The 14,569-nt window shown below is 44.0% G+C and overlaps 1 protein-coding gene and 1 long non-coding RNA gene across 13 annotated transcripts in view; one reads left to right on the top strand and one right to left on the bottom strand.

Annotated features, from left to right (window-relative positions):
- Positions 1-331: 331 nt before the first annotated feature.
- Positions 332-2,058, bottom strand: LOC310746913. Its single transcript, XR_014540807.1, has 3 exons — positions 1,928-2,058; positions 580-653; positions 332-491 (listed from the first exon to the last, which is right to left on the bottom strand). It is a non-coding gene; the product is annotated as an uncharacterized lncRNA (long non-coding RNA).
- The window catches only part of DAGLA (diacylglycerol lipase alpha), a 91,468-nt gene continuing 78,908 nt past the window's right edge, over positions 2,010-14,569 (top strand). For 3 of the 12 annotated variants that reach the window (XM_083580577.1, XM_083580581.1, XM_083580578.1), the window contains exons 1-3: positions 2,010-2,099; positions 3,857-4,035; positions 7,640-7,772. The gene's annotated coding sequence lies outside the window, so the exon portion shown is untranslated. Of the gene's footprint in view, positions 2,100-2,120; positions 2,462-3,856; positions 4,036-7,266; positions 7,283-7,639; positions 7,773-14,569 lie in introns of those variants that run through there. The other 9 variants (XM_083580583.1, XM_083580579.1, XM_083580582.1 and 6 more) reach the window with 8 other exon arrangements.

Consider the following 14,569-nt stretch of genomic DNA (forward strand, 5'->3'; position numbering starts at 1 on the left):
GAGTTAATTTAGCACTTAAACATTTATCTGGAAGTGGAGATAGCAAAGTATCTCAAGAAAGAGGGAGGAGGGTTGCTAAGTGAACAACTTGTTTCCAGAGTGCTGCTGGTGTATTTTATTGTTTATTGTTCATTTTAGTTATTAAATTTGTATACTGCCAATTGGACTCCCTACTTGATTGAATAAACATTTCTTGTATTGTGTCATACCTCTTGACTGTTAAAAGCGAACCAATATATGAATATTTCTTGAAGCCCAAGCCTGTCCTGCTAAGCTACTGTTCTGCATTTTCATCACAAACTTCTTGTGGACAATTGCCTGGACGCCACTATTTTGTTGATGTGTAACTTATCCTTTTATTAAAGACTTCTGAAGAACTGTTGAAGGCCAGCCTTCCCAAATCTTTCGTTGCTGATTTCTGCAGCTCTGGGCCCTCCCTTCCTTGGCCTTGTCATCTGTCCAGCCCAAGGGACTCACATTTCCTACAGAAACTGACAGAGGACGAGAATTTAAAACTGCATTCTGGATTTCTGCCCCTGGTTACTGGCACAGAGCTGCAGCATGCCCTATAGCACTTACTTTGAAATTATGTTTTCCTGGTAGAGGATCATCTTTAACTTGTTGTCATAGATGCAGTGCAACCACAATCCTCCCTGCCTCCACAGCAAGAGAAAGAAAGAAAAGTAATAAGCAATTTCTTTCACAATTACAAAAACCAAAGGCAAGTAATTGTACTCAATAATTATAACTTGGAGTATTATTTGAGATGATTGGACGAGTGGGAGTGACTACCTGCCTGCCACAAGAGGGGATTGTGAAGTGCCTAAGGTGGGAGGTTGTACAGTTTTGTGGAACCCTGGGGCATGCTCACAGAAGCTGAGGGTTCCATGGAACTCTGGGTAAAAAAACCAACCCTGTGCTACAGAAATAAAGTAACTATTTGTGAATCTTTCATGAGGCTGCCAAGTATTTGTAAATCTTTCAGGAGGCTAACTATATTGAGTCAGGAGCCAAAGAGAATCACGGAACATAGAGCACATTACAGCAATTCAGACTGGATTGTAACCAATGCATGTGTCACTGGGGGAAGACCTCCACTGGATGACTGCTGTTCTCAAAGGTCCACTGAATTTGGGAAGCAATATTATATTATTATATGGCAGGGCAATATTATATTATTATATAGCTGTGATCAGAACTGCAGGGCCACTGAAGTGGAACAAGCATATGGAAGCTCACTGGGAACTGTATTTTAGATCCTGGCCCCTGGGTGTGCTTCCTTGTTCTCAGTCAAGCCTGAAAATTCCACAAGACACAAGGAACAATAAATGCACTGGATTATTTCACATTGTCAAATGACAAATGCCAGTGCATTCCTTATGCCCTTGCTGCTCCTTCTTATGCAAACTGACTCCTCCATGAAACAAAAAACCAATTGCACCAGTCTGCCACCACTCAACTCTCTCCCCCTCCCCCTTTCCTACTGTATTGTTTAATTTATGCCAGGGCTCTGGAGTGAAAACTGTTTTTCATATCAGAGCTAACCTCAGATTTAGGAGGATAAACAGGTTTCTAAGCATGTGCAGAGAGCTCTTGCTTCGACACTTGAAAACCACTGCTCCCCCCCCCCCATTATGAAAGAGCAATGGTCCCATTCAGGGGACATGGCAAGGATTCTAGACAGGCTCGAGCATAGCAAAGGAAAACCTCGTTTTAGGAATTTAGCAGAGAAGGAAGGCTTCTCTTTCCCCTCCCAGCACCCGCCTCTCTTTGCCCCGAGGTGCGTGCAATCGGCCGCCCCCTCCGCCCCCGCGAGGCCTCCTCTTTTCGCCAGCTCGCTTCGCCAGGCCGGCGCTTCCCGACAGCAGAGGGCGCAGGAAGGCCCCGCTGTCGCCATAGTTACCGCTGGGTGCGTAGCGGGACTTACGGAGCTGACGCAGTGGGCGGCCCGGCGGGCGGAGGCGGCCCTGGCACGAGCGGAGGCGGCATTAGAGAATTGGGGCGGCGGGGTGCGGGGTGGCTGCCGAGCCCCGGGATGGAGGCGGCAGCGGCTGCGGCTTCGGCCCGGTGGCGGCGGCGGCGGAGACGGCGGCAAAGGGGTGAGCGGCTGCGGGAGAGCGGGGTGGGGTGGGGTGAAGGGAGGGCGGGTGCCCCCTCTGTCGCTGCGGGCGAGGAGTGAAGGCGCGCCCCTGGCATGAGCGGGGCGGGAGGCAGGCGGGGCGGAGGACACCTCCTCGCTCCTTGGCGGCGAAGGGAGGCCGTTGCGTCTCCCGCGCGGGAGCGAGCCGAGAGGCGCCCCTGCCCTGGCATATGGCAACGCGGCGGCAAGGCAGCGGGTGCCTTCGCCTGCCCACCCCCGCAGCGCCGCCGCTGCCAGAGGTGGAGGGCCCCGTTGCCATGGTGAACGGGGAAGCATCCCGAACCCCGGCACCGCCGCTCCGCCGGCATGGCAGCAGGACGGGTAAGGAAGCAGCGCGCCCTGGAGCTCTCCTGCTGCCCAAAAAGGTGCCCGCTCCTCCCGCTTCCTCTGATCGGGGAGGGGACCTTGCGGGGCACAGCCTGCGGTTCGGAGCGGAGGGAAAGGAGCAGGACGTGGGGGCGGAGGAGGAGGCGGAAGCGCATCCTCGGGTGGCTCTGGCAATGGCTTTTCATGTGGCCTTGGGCTGCGTCTCCCTTCCTCCCCCCGGGTCCGCTCAGCGCCCTCTTCCAGGACTAGGTAGGGTGGGCTGGTTGCGAGATTCATTTGGGCGTCGGGAAATCGAGAAGCCGGGGTTGGGGCTCCCGGATAGCAGGCGCAGATGGATGTGCGCGCGCGTGCTTGCGTGGAAAGGAAGGAATTTTGTGGCCTTCGGCACAGCAGTTTTGTAACGATCCGTTTTTGCTGAATTTAATCTGGACACTCAACACCACGGTGGTTTATGTTGGGCTCATGCTGGCCCTTGGCGGAGCTGGCGGTCTGAAGCTACTTCCTTAATATATTTTGGTGTTCCTGTCTTGGATTGCAGAAGAAAATGTCATTAGCGTTTGCATGTGCATTACGGGGGCTGGATTTGTATTAATAGGCATTTACTTTGCAGGAAAAGGGGGACTCTTTCTATATCTTGAGGGAGTGGGGGAAGGAACTGGTCCTTTATATCTGAGTGGGTTGTCTCCACAAGTACATACCTGCTGGGCCGGAATATCAGGCAATATTATCAATGGGTGCAATCTGTTGAAAGTTACATGTGCTCAGATTACATTGAAATGTAATGAGACCTTGCAGTATGTAGTGTGATCCTATGCATGTTTGCTCAGAAGTTCTTTTCAATTCAATGGATACTTCTGTGTGTTTAGGATTGTAGCTTTAGTTCCATTGACTTGCACAGAATTTGAGCATGCCTCATTTTGATAGGACATTGTGTTTATGTTTGGATTATTAGGTTTGGCTTAGTTCAGTTCAGTTTATAAAATTGTGAATTGCATCCCTTAACCAGAGGAAGCCCCAAATAAACTTAACAAACAATAAATAAAATGCAAAAAATACAATATATATGAAAGTATTCCTTAAAACAATAGAATGCAAACATACCGCAGAATTCTTCCAAAATATCATCTAAAGAATAAGTATCCCCATACAAAACTAGAATTGACACCAAATGACCACCAAAAGCCAGGTCACTATCCAAATGCCTGGAAAAATAAATATGTATTTGCCTGACAGCATGACAGTGTCACCACCAGAGGAGCTTCCCTGAGGAATATTTTCCATAACTGGGGGCTGCCACAGAAAAAGCCTGTTTTCTTGTTGCCATGCTTTGGACATCTCTTGGAGGGAGTACACAGAGAAGAGACTCAGATTGATATATTTATTTCACAGGTTTACAAGAAGCTGCCTTATCCTGAGTCAGTTGACTGGTCCATCTAGCTCAATACTGTCGACACTGACAAGCAGCAGCTGTCTAGGGTTTCTGACGGGAGCATTCCCAGTCCTGCCTGGAGATACCAGGGATTGAACCGGGGATCTTCTGCATGCAAAACATGTATTCTACCATTGAGGTACAGTCCTTTGTATATATTTATATCCTCCCTTTCCTTCAAGAAGCTCAAGGTGGCATACATTCTTCTCCCACACCCGCTTCATCCTCACAACAACCTTGTGAGGTAGGCTAGGCTGAGAAGCTGTAAGTGGCCCAAGCTGAGTAGGGATTTGAACCTTAGTCTCCCAGATTCTAGTTCAGCACCCTTATTGTAGGATCCTGGTAGATTCATATGGAGGGAAATGGCTATAATTGTCTAGAAGTCACACACTGAGATCAGAACAAGACAAATTTTGGAACATACTGCCTCAAAAGCCTTACAGACACAGGCAAAAATTGTTAAAATGGAATTGGGGGATAAGCCTATAGCCAGGTTGCAACTATGGTGTGTGTTTCTACACGCTTGTGATCTGGACTGGACAAGTACCCACTTGAGGGGCATTTTATATTAATATTACATGTGCTTATTAAAAAGACGCAGCCAATGATCTGATTGTGGATGTGTGAAGGATGCCTGTGGGAAGGGTGGTCAAATGGTGAATGTGTTTTAAGACTTTGGAATACAATGTTAATGGGTGGATCGCTAATTCAGTGCACTGGATTATGCCATTTCTTTGGTTGATGTGCAGAGGTATTCCTAGAGAAGACAGTGCTGCTCACAGTGAAAATAGATAATAGAGCTGCTTTCTATGAGTGTAAATGGGTAACGTTTGATATACTAGTGATTTCTTGGATCAAGTGCTCCCCTCCCCCCTTTGTTTGATGACCTGGCACAATTGCTTAATTCTGCGCTGTTTCTACCATAGTCTTGCTAAACAGAGCATGTCATGAAATTCAATGTTTTAATAAATAATTGAGAGTATTCTGAGGACTGTGTGTGCTATGATATCAAGGCTCACAAACCTTCTGATTAAGGAATGTACATTTTGTTTCATTCATCTGTTACAAAGACATCCTCGTGATAATAATGAGCTTAGTGGAACAGATGATTTTTGCCTTTTTTAAGCAGAGAGGTCATACTGTTAAGGATTGTATTGCCTATTATGCTACATTCATCCAAACTAAGATTAACAGCACTTATGATACCTCTGTTAGGCCTTGCAAATTTTGTCCCTGCTCCATCTGTAAAATAGCACAGATAAGCTCCTTACTGCCAATAGAATCTTATTATGTTGATCAGAACTTCTGCTGAAGGTGAGCTCGGAAGACAGAGTCCCACCAGGTCCCCCACCCCCCTTTCACTCATTGCAAAGTGAAATTGTATTCAGCACTGGTGGTGAAGCTACAGCCACTAAGTCCACAATAGGGTTTTGGTAATAGTTTTATTATATCGGCTGCAAGCCATCCCATACTCTGAAATTCAGTGTTCTTCATGAGAACACAACAGCATTTTCAGCTGTTGGCTGGGCCTTATTTAGAGTGCTTTACTTCTGTATTGTACTGTGATGTAAGTAGAGAAGTTGCTTGCAAGCTACTGTTGGTCTTATTGATCCGAGCCCCACCCTTCCTTCTTTCATCCTGCCCATTAGCAATACCACGTCATATCTTTGACCATGTTGTTTCTTCAAAGAAAAAGACAATTTATAAATTTCAAAAGAAAAGGGTTCCACGCATTGCTTAAAAATTGTGCCATTATCAAGGTTTAAACTGTTCTAGGTTTCAGCCCTGCAATAATCTATTTTCAGTACTAGGGGTGAGCCCTCTAATATGTGAAGAAAGAAATAAAAGTGCTTCTGAACATGTACTTTTACATTAGTATTAAGTTACTGCAGTGGGCACCCACCCTTAGAAGTGAGGAGAAATGGATTCCAGGGCAAATGCCTTTACTCCCATGCAGACCTTACTACCCCTGCACCAACTCAGTTAATAAGATGTTTGTGGGGGTGTTGCAGTGTTAATACTGCAGCAGAGACTGGTCTGCTGTATGAGTCGTGCTAATTGTGGAAAAAGGCACTACTGTAAACGGAAGCAACAGCAAAGTTCAAAACTATTTGACACTTCAATGCTCATAGTTCTGACGTCGCCAGCATGGCACTCGTGGGGACAGTGGAACCACTGTGCCTTCCCCATGGCAGCTGTGGATTCTGTTTAAGTGCTGTCCTCACTGCCCCTTCATCATTAAGTGACTTCCCCTGCCATGAAACATACATGGAGTTGAAGGAGGAAGTTGGGAGCATTAAAAGGTTGGAACAACATCTTAGCAGAAGAAAAGAAGAAACATACATGACTGAGAGGATAGGAGGGCAAGGGAAACAATCTGGGAGACTAGAGGGAAGAAAATGTAGCACCTGGGGAGGAGAAAGTGGGGTGCCACAGGAATTGGAGGAGAGAGAAAGGGAATACTCCACTTGGAGTAAAAGCCAAGGGATAGGAAGAGTTGCTCTATTTGTCATGCCTGTGGATGCCCACAGCAATTACACCAAAATATATAAATGAAGTTGCAGAAGTGGTGGTCAGACTGTGCCTTATTTTCAGGGCTTAGCTTGAAAAATGATGGAGTATGCAGCAATGATTTGGCCAAGCTTGTAATGGAAAACAGAGAAGTGTGTATCATCAGGCAGTTACATCTCTACAACACTTCTGCATTTCTGAAAAAGTGATTGCTTGTACAAATATAGTGTTGTTTGCCTCATCACACAGACCTCACATACTGATTTCTGATACTATACTCCAGTGTAATAGAGAAGTTACTGCATTTTATATTGGGTAGCAGGAGGAAACTTCTGTGTGGTCGGATTGTGCAGAAAATGCTCTGAAGTGGTGGCCGCTGGGAAATAATAGAATTACAGGATAGCATAAACTCCTGTATTGGTAAGCAGTATTGGTAAGCATACACCTGGCATAATTTGGTTTTTTTCATTGGTTACTTTGGTTGCTGCTAGGCAATATCTGTATGGTGAGCTGTGTTAGTAATAATGTATAAGTATAGCTGAAAACATTCCAGTGGTTTGAAGCATTCAAACTGTAATTTATTCTGTATGGGAACAAGGAGTTTTGCTCACAGAACCACTGTTTAGAATGTGTTTGTGCAATCTGTTAGATAGCACATGTGAAATCTTAGTAAAAATGACACCACTACCATATCAGACTCATTTTATGAACTACTCATGCAGCATTTTTTTAAAAAAAGAACACAAGCAAGGCTACCACCTTCCCTTGTGGTAATGGTACACTGATTTATGAATCTCTTACCTTCCACCTTAATTCTTAGGTCTTTGACAGCAACACATAGTCATCAATGTTGAAACATATCTGCCCTTCCCTAGGTAGGTATGTAGGTAGGTAGGTAGGTAGGTAGATAGATTATAGATAGATAGATATACATCATCCTAGGTAGCAAAGCTTTCCTCCTCTACAGCATGGTGACTGTCATATATTGTGAATGTATTGAATAGGAGTTGGGGGTAGTCTACTGTAATGGCTGAAATATAGTTGAACCATGTGTTGTTAGCTGGTAGTGTGATTAAGCTCTAATAGTCTTTAGGCCAAAGGAACAAGCTACTGCCCACACATACCAGAAAGTCTAGTATTTTGAAGCAAGCCTTAAGTAGGCTATTCTCTGTCTATTAAATGTAACCAATCACTTCACAAAGCTTACTTATTATTTTGTAATCCTAATAAAGATATTGCCCAGCTGTGGATTTTGAAGTTTATAAAACTTGACTCAGGAAAACATACATGGATGAAGTCTTACTGGAAAGTGTAAATAATCACATGCTTGTAGCAGGAACTACTGGCTTAAAGTTGAAGAGTCATGTAAGTAATCTGACAATAACTGTTGAAACGGATGTTTAACTTCTCTATTGGTGGAGCTTAGAGGAGAGTAAGAAAGGTAGTTCCTCAAATGATTACAAATGATGGTTTTCATTTTAAAGAACTGAAAACAATTGTGTAATTAGGGAGAATAATCAGCAATGTAGATATAATATCTGGGTACATAACTTTCTGCTATTGAATCAGAAATAATGATGCTAAATGAGTACAGATAATTACGTCCCCCACCCACTTTTTGTAAAAGAAATATTCCAGAAAAGACAGGTTCAGTTATTGAAATGAATTCAACGTAGCACTATGGCAATCTTTCAGTCAGTGCAAGATTTTCAGCTTGCCAGATGGCATAATCCCCCCTCTCTTCTCCCTGAACGCTGTTCTGGGGTTCCTCATGACACCTCCCCCCAGCCAATTTCAGGGGGGAAAGCCCTGTTGCGCTAGTGGATATCCTTGGGTGGGCTTCTGCTGTGGGACTGGTTAGTTGAATCCTGCCCATTATATTCACTGTAGCAAGTTTTGTAAGAAGACGCTTCATTTAGTATGTGTGTATAGAGTATCATGTTATTTGAGACTTTTGAAATGTATGTATGTAGATTTGAGTGTTGAGTTACAGTTACAGTTACAGTTGCACTCGTTCATGTGTTGAGTAATACAGGAAACAATGTCATGATAGAGGGGCATTTCTTTGTCACTCAGTAATGTTGTAAATGTCTCTTAATACTGAAAGCTGAAAATACAATTTTTTAAAACTTTATTTCTCCTCCCTCTTTCACACATATAATCTACTTTCAACAGAATGCTATGGGCAAGAGATATGCCAGTGTTTATCTGTGAAATGCCTTAGGGCTCCTTGTGAGAATGAGCAACAGATTGTCATGCAACCCAAATAATAATAATAATAATAATAATAATAATAATAATAATAATAATAATAATTTTTTATTTGTATCCCGCCCTCCCTGGCCGAGGCCGGGCTCAGAGCGGCTAACATCATAAAAACCACACAATATGCATAAAAACAGACATCAGTTAATTAAAATGCATCTTAAAATTAATTCAGACAAGTTAAAATCTGGGCAGGTGGCAATTATCAGGTTGGAATTGAGAGTGGTTAATACTTGCAATGACCAACTGTTTCCACTGATCATACATTACAGTCTGAATGAGGATATCCTCACAGTGTTGGTCTCCCAGAATGGGAAGCTAACAACCTAAGCCTAACCATGTCAGTTTGGAGGTGAGTCTTAATTTCAGTGAGACATGCTTCCTTATAAGTATACTTAGGCTTGCAGTTATTGAATAGATCAGCTCCGATGCGTTCCAGTCAGCATCATGGTCAATGGGAGTTGTACTCCAAAACGTCTGGAGGGCACCAGGTAGGGGAGGATGAATAGATTGAGAAGCTGGGCCAACTTTTATTGATTATACTATGGGTGGGTGGGTGTGGAAGAATAAACGTCTGTCTCTCAATGATAGAACACACATTCTGTATGCAAGAGACCCCAGGTACCATTGCACAGACTAGTCACTGTTCTACCATGTCTTTCACAATTAAACTCAGATCTTTAGAGCAGGGGAAACACTGTGAAGGTGAACAGCTATGCTATCATATTTAGTTAGTTCCCATAGGTACATCTATTTTTGTGATTCTGTGTGTATACAATGGAGATGTAGTGTAACATGTGCATTTGGTATGGAACATGTAAGTTGAAAAGTGCTGCTGTAACTTCTATCAGTACTTCACATCTGTGTGGTATTCCCTGTACCTCTATCCATACACACATACTTCAATGCATGTATAATGCTAATACATAATATTGCCATGCCAAGGCGTATGCATACATGCAATATATTGTACTAGATTATGATCCAATATTTCTCAAGCAGATGGGTCAGTCCATGTGAATAGGCTATTGTTCCCAGTAGGCTTTGTGCCAGTATGTAACATCTTTTGAGGGCAAGTGAGCCATGGAAACAAATGCTATGGAGTTTATAGTCTTCCTTCCTTCCTCAGGGTGTGGTTTCTTTGATGTGAATCAGTGCCATGTGCAATGAACATCAATGGGAACTGCTTGAAAAATGTGAAAAAGCTATTTTGTCTTATGATTGAATGGCTTCTTACACATCATGCCAAAAGGAAGCTTTGCAGAATAAGAAACACACTAAATTTGAAAACGTGAGTTGTTTCTTTTCAAGAAGTCACACTGAGATGGCAGATGCTGTCTAACTAGTTTTGCTGGAAAGCAAGCATTTAATAGGCTTAACATATACTGTAAGGCAGAGGTTTTCAACTTTTTTGAGTCCATGGCTCCCTTGACCAACTACCTTCTTTCTGCAGCACCCCTATGGGACTCAGGAGCCCAGTTATGTCACCCCTTGCCTGCAGAGCTGGCAGCCTCTCACCCTTTTTCAGAAACCCTCCCTTGTGGAGTGTTCCTTTAGCCCCCTCTCCACTCTCCTTGGGAGTCCTCTGGGCAGCCACTGCTGCCCCTGGTCTCTGAGCTGCCCCACCCCACCCCAAAGATAGGTGCCCCCTCACACTGCTCCACAGGGGCCTTGGAAGAGGATTCCCCCAGCCTTAGTGGCCCAGTGAAGACTGACCAAAGGTGAACATGGGAACAGCACCTTACCTTGGGAAGTAGCAGTGGCAACAGCGAGCACTGCCGGGCCTGCATGGTGGAAAGGCACCAGGCACTCAGTTCCCAGGCAGGTCTTGCACACAGAAAACACAAGAGAAGCCAGTGGAACGCTTGTCTGCCTGTCCGGCCTCCCGCTTGTCTGACCATTCCCAACAGTAAGGGCTGGTGGGCTGGCTGGCTGGGCTCCCTCACCCACTTGCTTGCTTACTCTGAGGCCTTCTCAGCTTCTGTCATCCAGCACCTCCTGGTCAGCCCCAGAGGCACCATTTGCCTGGGGAGCATGTAGCCAGGGCCGCTGCAAGAAACACTTCTGCAAGCCTTTGGGAGGCAGAGATGCGAGAGGGCATCAGTGGAGGGAAGAAACGAGGGACAGAGGCCAGTGTTGCTCATGGCACCCCTGACCATCATTCAAGGCACCTCAAGGTCCCATGGCTGGCACACTGATTGAAAATCACAGCTGTAAGGCAACTGAAAGCTAATATGTGCAAAAATGTATGTGACTCCCACTCTTTCTTAGCTTCTGTAGCCATTGGTTTAGGTGTAAGATTCAAGTCTTTGTTTGAATACATAAGACTGACACTTCTTTACCAACCTCTGAAGTATAGTCAGAACTTGGAAGAAAAAAGTAGTTTCATTTGAGCAAGGAAAGAGAGATGAGATGTTGCAATCCAGTATGAGATAGAAAGTACCTGTTGTGGGTATAAACTTTTATCATAATAAAAACAGTGGACTTGATCAGAACCAAGCTTAATATCTTTTGACTGTGATCCTTTGGTGGATAAATCCACACTGTGTGTTTTTGACCCTGCCTTCTGTTATTTCCATTCCCTCTATTTGAGCACAAACCAAACATGTACAAAGAGAGATTTACCTGCTCTCACACCCTTAAAAACAACAACTAGCTATGGAAAATAGCAAAACTATTTAATTATGATTTATTTCCATTGTGCTCCTTTTATTTATGTTGCTATTTTATTGTTTTTTCTAACATCCAATATTGTGCACAAATAAGAAGGCTTGCAAGTACATACAGGTAGGTGGAAGCAAGTAAAAGTAAAAAAGGAATCACAAATCTCAACCCTCTAAAGTTGGAGATTTCAAAACTATTTGAAAAACATTTACTCCCCCTGTCCCACCCCCCGCAACAGATCAGTACAAATAAATTTATTTTTTTTTAAGTGGCTGCTTTCGTGCCAGGCAGAGCCTATCCAAAAATAGACACAAGCACTGTCATAAAAGAAATGAAGGTAAGGGTGAATGAGGGGTCATGGTATGGAAGTAGCTGAGAAGATTTATCCATCCAGCCCCACAGAAAGCACTGATGGGATGGATGGAGTGGTTAGGTTTCGAATTTTTAACCATTTGTTGGATTGTCCATAGAGAGGGAAATGAGCAAGATTGTTGTTGGTTGAAGGGGATGTCATATGGATGGCCTTAATTTAATGAGAAGACAGAGTCTAACCCACACTAAAGGGCTTCTAATTTTTGACCTGGCAATATATCGCAAATCAGATTGGGTGGGTGCACGTGCGCTATGCAAACATCACAATGTGGGGAAAACCATGAAGCCAGCCAATGCTTCTCTTGATTTCTGCAGTCCCTGTTAACTCTGCCAGCTCAGCTCTGCCCTGCCTCCTGTAGGGGGCAATGAATCAAAAGAGCAGGCGGTGGCAAAAATCACAGTGTGGGCAAAACTGTGAAGCCAGCCAATGCCTCTACATAGCTCCATTCATATTTCAGACATTGTGATACATCAGTATATCAGAATGTTTAGCTGGTGATACGTCACAGTGTTGAAAACCAGATATTGCCCAGCTCTAGTCCAGAGTGCATGTCCGACTACACTCTTGCCTGTGTATAATGAAACCCAGGAGGACATGATCACGTCTTCCCAAGGTTCCCTGAACTTTCACTTGGTTGATCAGTTCCTTCCTGTTAGTGAGGACCAGGTCCAAGAGAGATGACCCTCCTGTTGCTTCTTCCACCTTCTGGGAAATTGTCAGCAAGGGAATTGGGGAATTTATCTAAACAACTGAGCCTAGGGCTTGCCGATCAGAAGGTTGGCGGTTCGAATCCCCGCGACGTGGTGAGCTCCCGTTGCTCGGTCCCTGCTCCTGCCCACCTAGCAGTTCGAAAGCACGTCAAAGTGCAAGTAAATAAATAGGTAGCGCTCCAGCAGGAAGGTAAACGGCATTTCTGTGCGCTGCTCTGGCTTCACCAGAAGCGGCTTAGTCATGCTGGCCACATGACCCGGAAAAACTGTCTGCGGAAAAACATCGGCTCCCTCGGCCAGTAAAGCGAGATGAACGCCGCAACCCCAGAATCGTTCGCGACTGGACTTAACTGTCAGGGGTCCTTTACCTTTACATTCTTGGAAGAGTTTGAGTTCCAACAAATATTGGGGTAGCTGAAGTCTTCCATGACTACTATATCTCTCATTTTTGAATATTTGGTAATCCACTCCAGGAAGCATCATCCCAAGTCTTCAGTCTGGCTTGGAGGTCTATAGAAGACACCAGTAAGGTCCCTGCTTAGCATTGCACTATATGCCCTGTTCATTTCTGTGGGCGAGATTTGAGTTCATGCTTAACTTTCTTACATTTAAGTCAAGAGGATATAAATAGTGTTTGACTTTGGGTGGGTTGGACTGACTGGGTTTTGTAACCAACATTTTAAAAAACTTTATCACTCCCATGAGTTTGCCAGCATTAGAGTTGTCAACATTTGTTGTTGTTTTTTGAGGAGGGGGAAGGAGCTTTGCATTTACCAACTAAATGATGGCTGAGGGGAATTACACCTAAAGCTTTTCTTTGTCATCATTCTAGCAAAAGCTTCAGCTGCTTAATTTCTGCCTGTCATGCCCTAGTTGAAGGTGTTAGGAGTCCTGCCAGAAAAAGGTGGTCCTAGCCAGAATGTTGTAGTATTCAAATACTGCAAGAAGAGAGGAAAGGATTTATCTGGGCAAAGAGCGGATAATGTCTGTATAATACCTAGCACGATTTTAGCTATTTAGAGAAGTTAGGCTTATGAAACCCTTCTTTCTTCCTTTAACCTGTTAGAGATAGTGATGGGAAAGATTCAGGAGCATAATTGCTCTAGTGCCTAGAAAACTGAAGACCTCATTATTAATTTGAAATCTATTTCCAGTCACTTTAATAGATTCTGCTTATTACTGTAGTTTTGTTTTCTAGTCCAGATCTATTGATACAGAGGTCTGCCCTAATAAAAATCAAAATTGTATGGGTATGTTTTCAGTTTTGATCCATAGCTGCAACAGACAATCCATTAACTTTTTCATATATGTTTTTGGTCTACAACTCCTGTTATCCCTGATCATGCTAGCTGGCAAACTTGGGAGAAGTCCAGCAACATCGGGGGGGGGGGGTCCCCCATACCTGTCATAGTTGGATTAAGCTGCATTTCTGATACAGTGGTACCTCAGGTTACATACGCTTCAGGTTACAGACTACACTAACCCAGAAATAGTGCTTCAGGTTAAGAACTTTGCTTCAGGATGAGAACAGAAATCGTGCTCTGGCGGCGCGGCGGCAGCAGGAGGCCCCATTAGCTAAAGTGGTGCTTCAAGTTAAGAACAGTTTCAGGTTACGTAGGGACCTCTGGAACAAATTAAGTACTTAACCTGAGGTACCACTGTATGTAGATGTATGCAATGGTGATAAAATCACCGGTGGATGTAATAGCTAAACCTTTTGCAATTTTACAAAGGCTTGGGTGAAAGATTCCTATTTCTTTGGGCTAACTAGTCCCTTTTCTGCTCTGTTCCCTTTCATTATCTCCTGAAAATCTTCCACTGTAGCTAAACAGCAGAGCTAGGTTTTGTGATGCAAGACAACATAACAGAGTAAAGCTTCAAATCTATTTTGTTTTATTCTTCAAAGTAGTATGCTTGTGTTATATTTTCTCCATTTTGCATATATCTTAGAAAGTGTAGAATGAGTTCTGCAGTGGAACACTGTCAGTTTAATCCAGGAAGTTTCTCCTTCTAGTCTCAGAGTGAGCAGTTCCAATAGGAGGGAAAGTAGAATTTCAAATCAAGTGCTCTCCGAAATATCTTTAGCTTCCTGATCCTAGTGCTTGTTCCAGGATACAGAATTTCAAACAGAGCTTGATTAATCAGCTCTC

The sequence above is a fragment of the Podarcis filfolensis genome (genome assembly GCF_964270895.1).
Source record: "Podarcis filfolensis genome assembly, chromosome: 1".
NCBI classification, from domain to species: Eukaryota; Metazoa; Chordata; class Lepidosauria; order Squamata; family Lacertidae; genus Podarcis; species Podarcis filfolensis.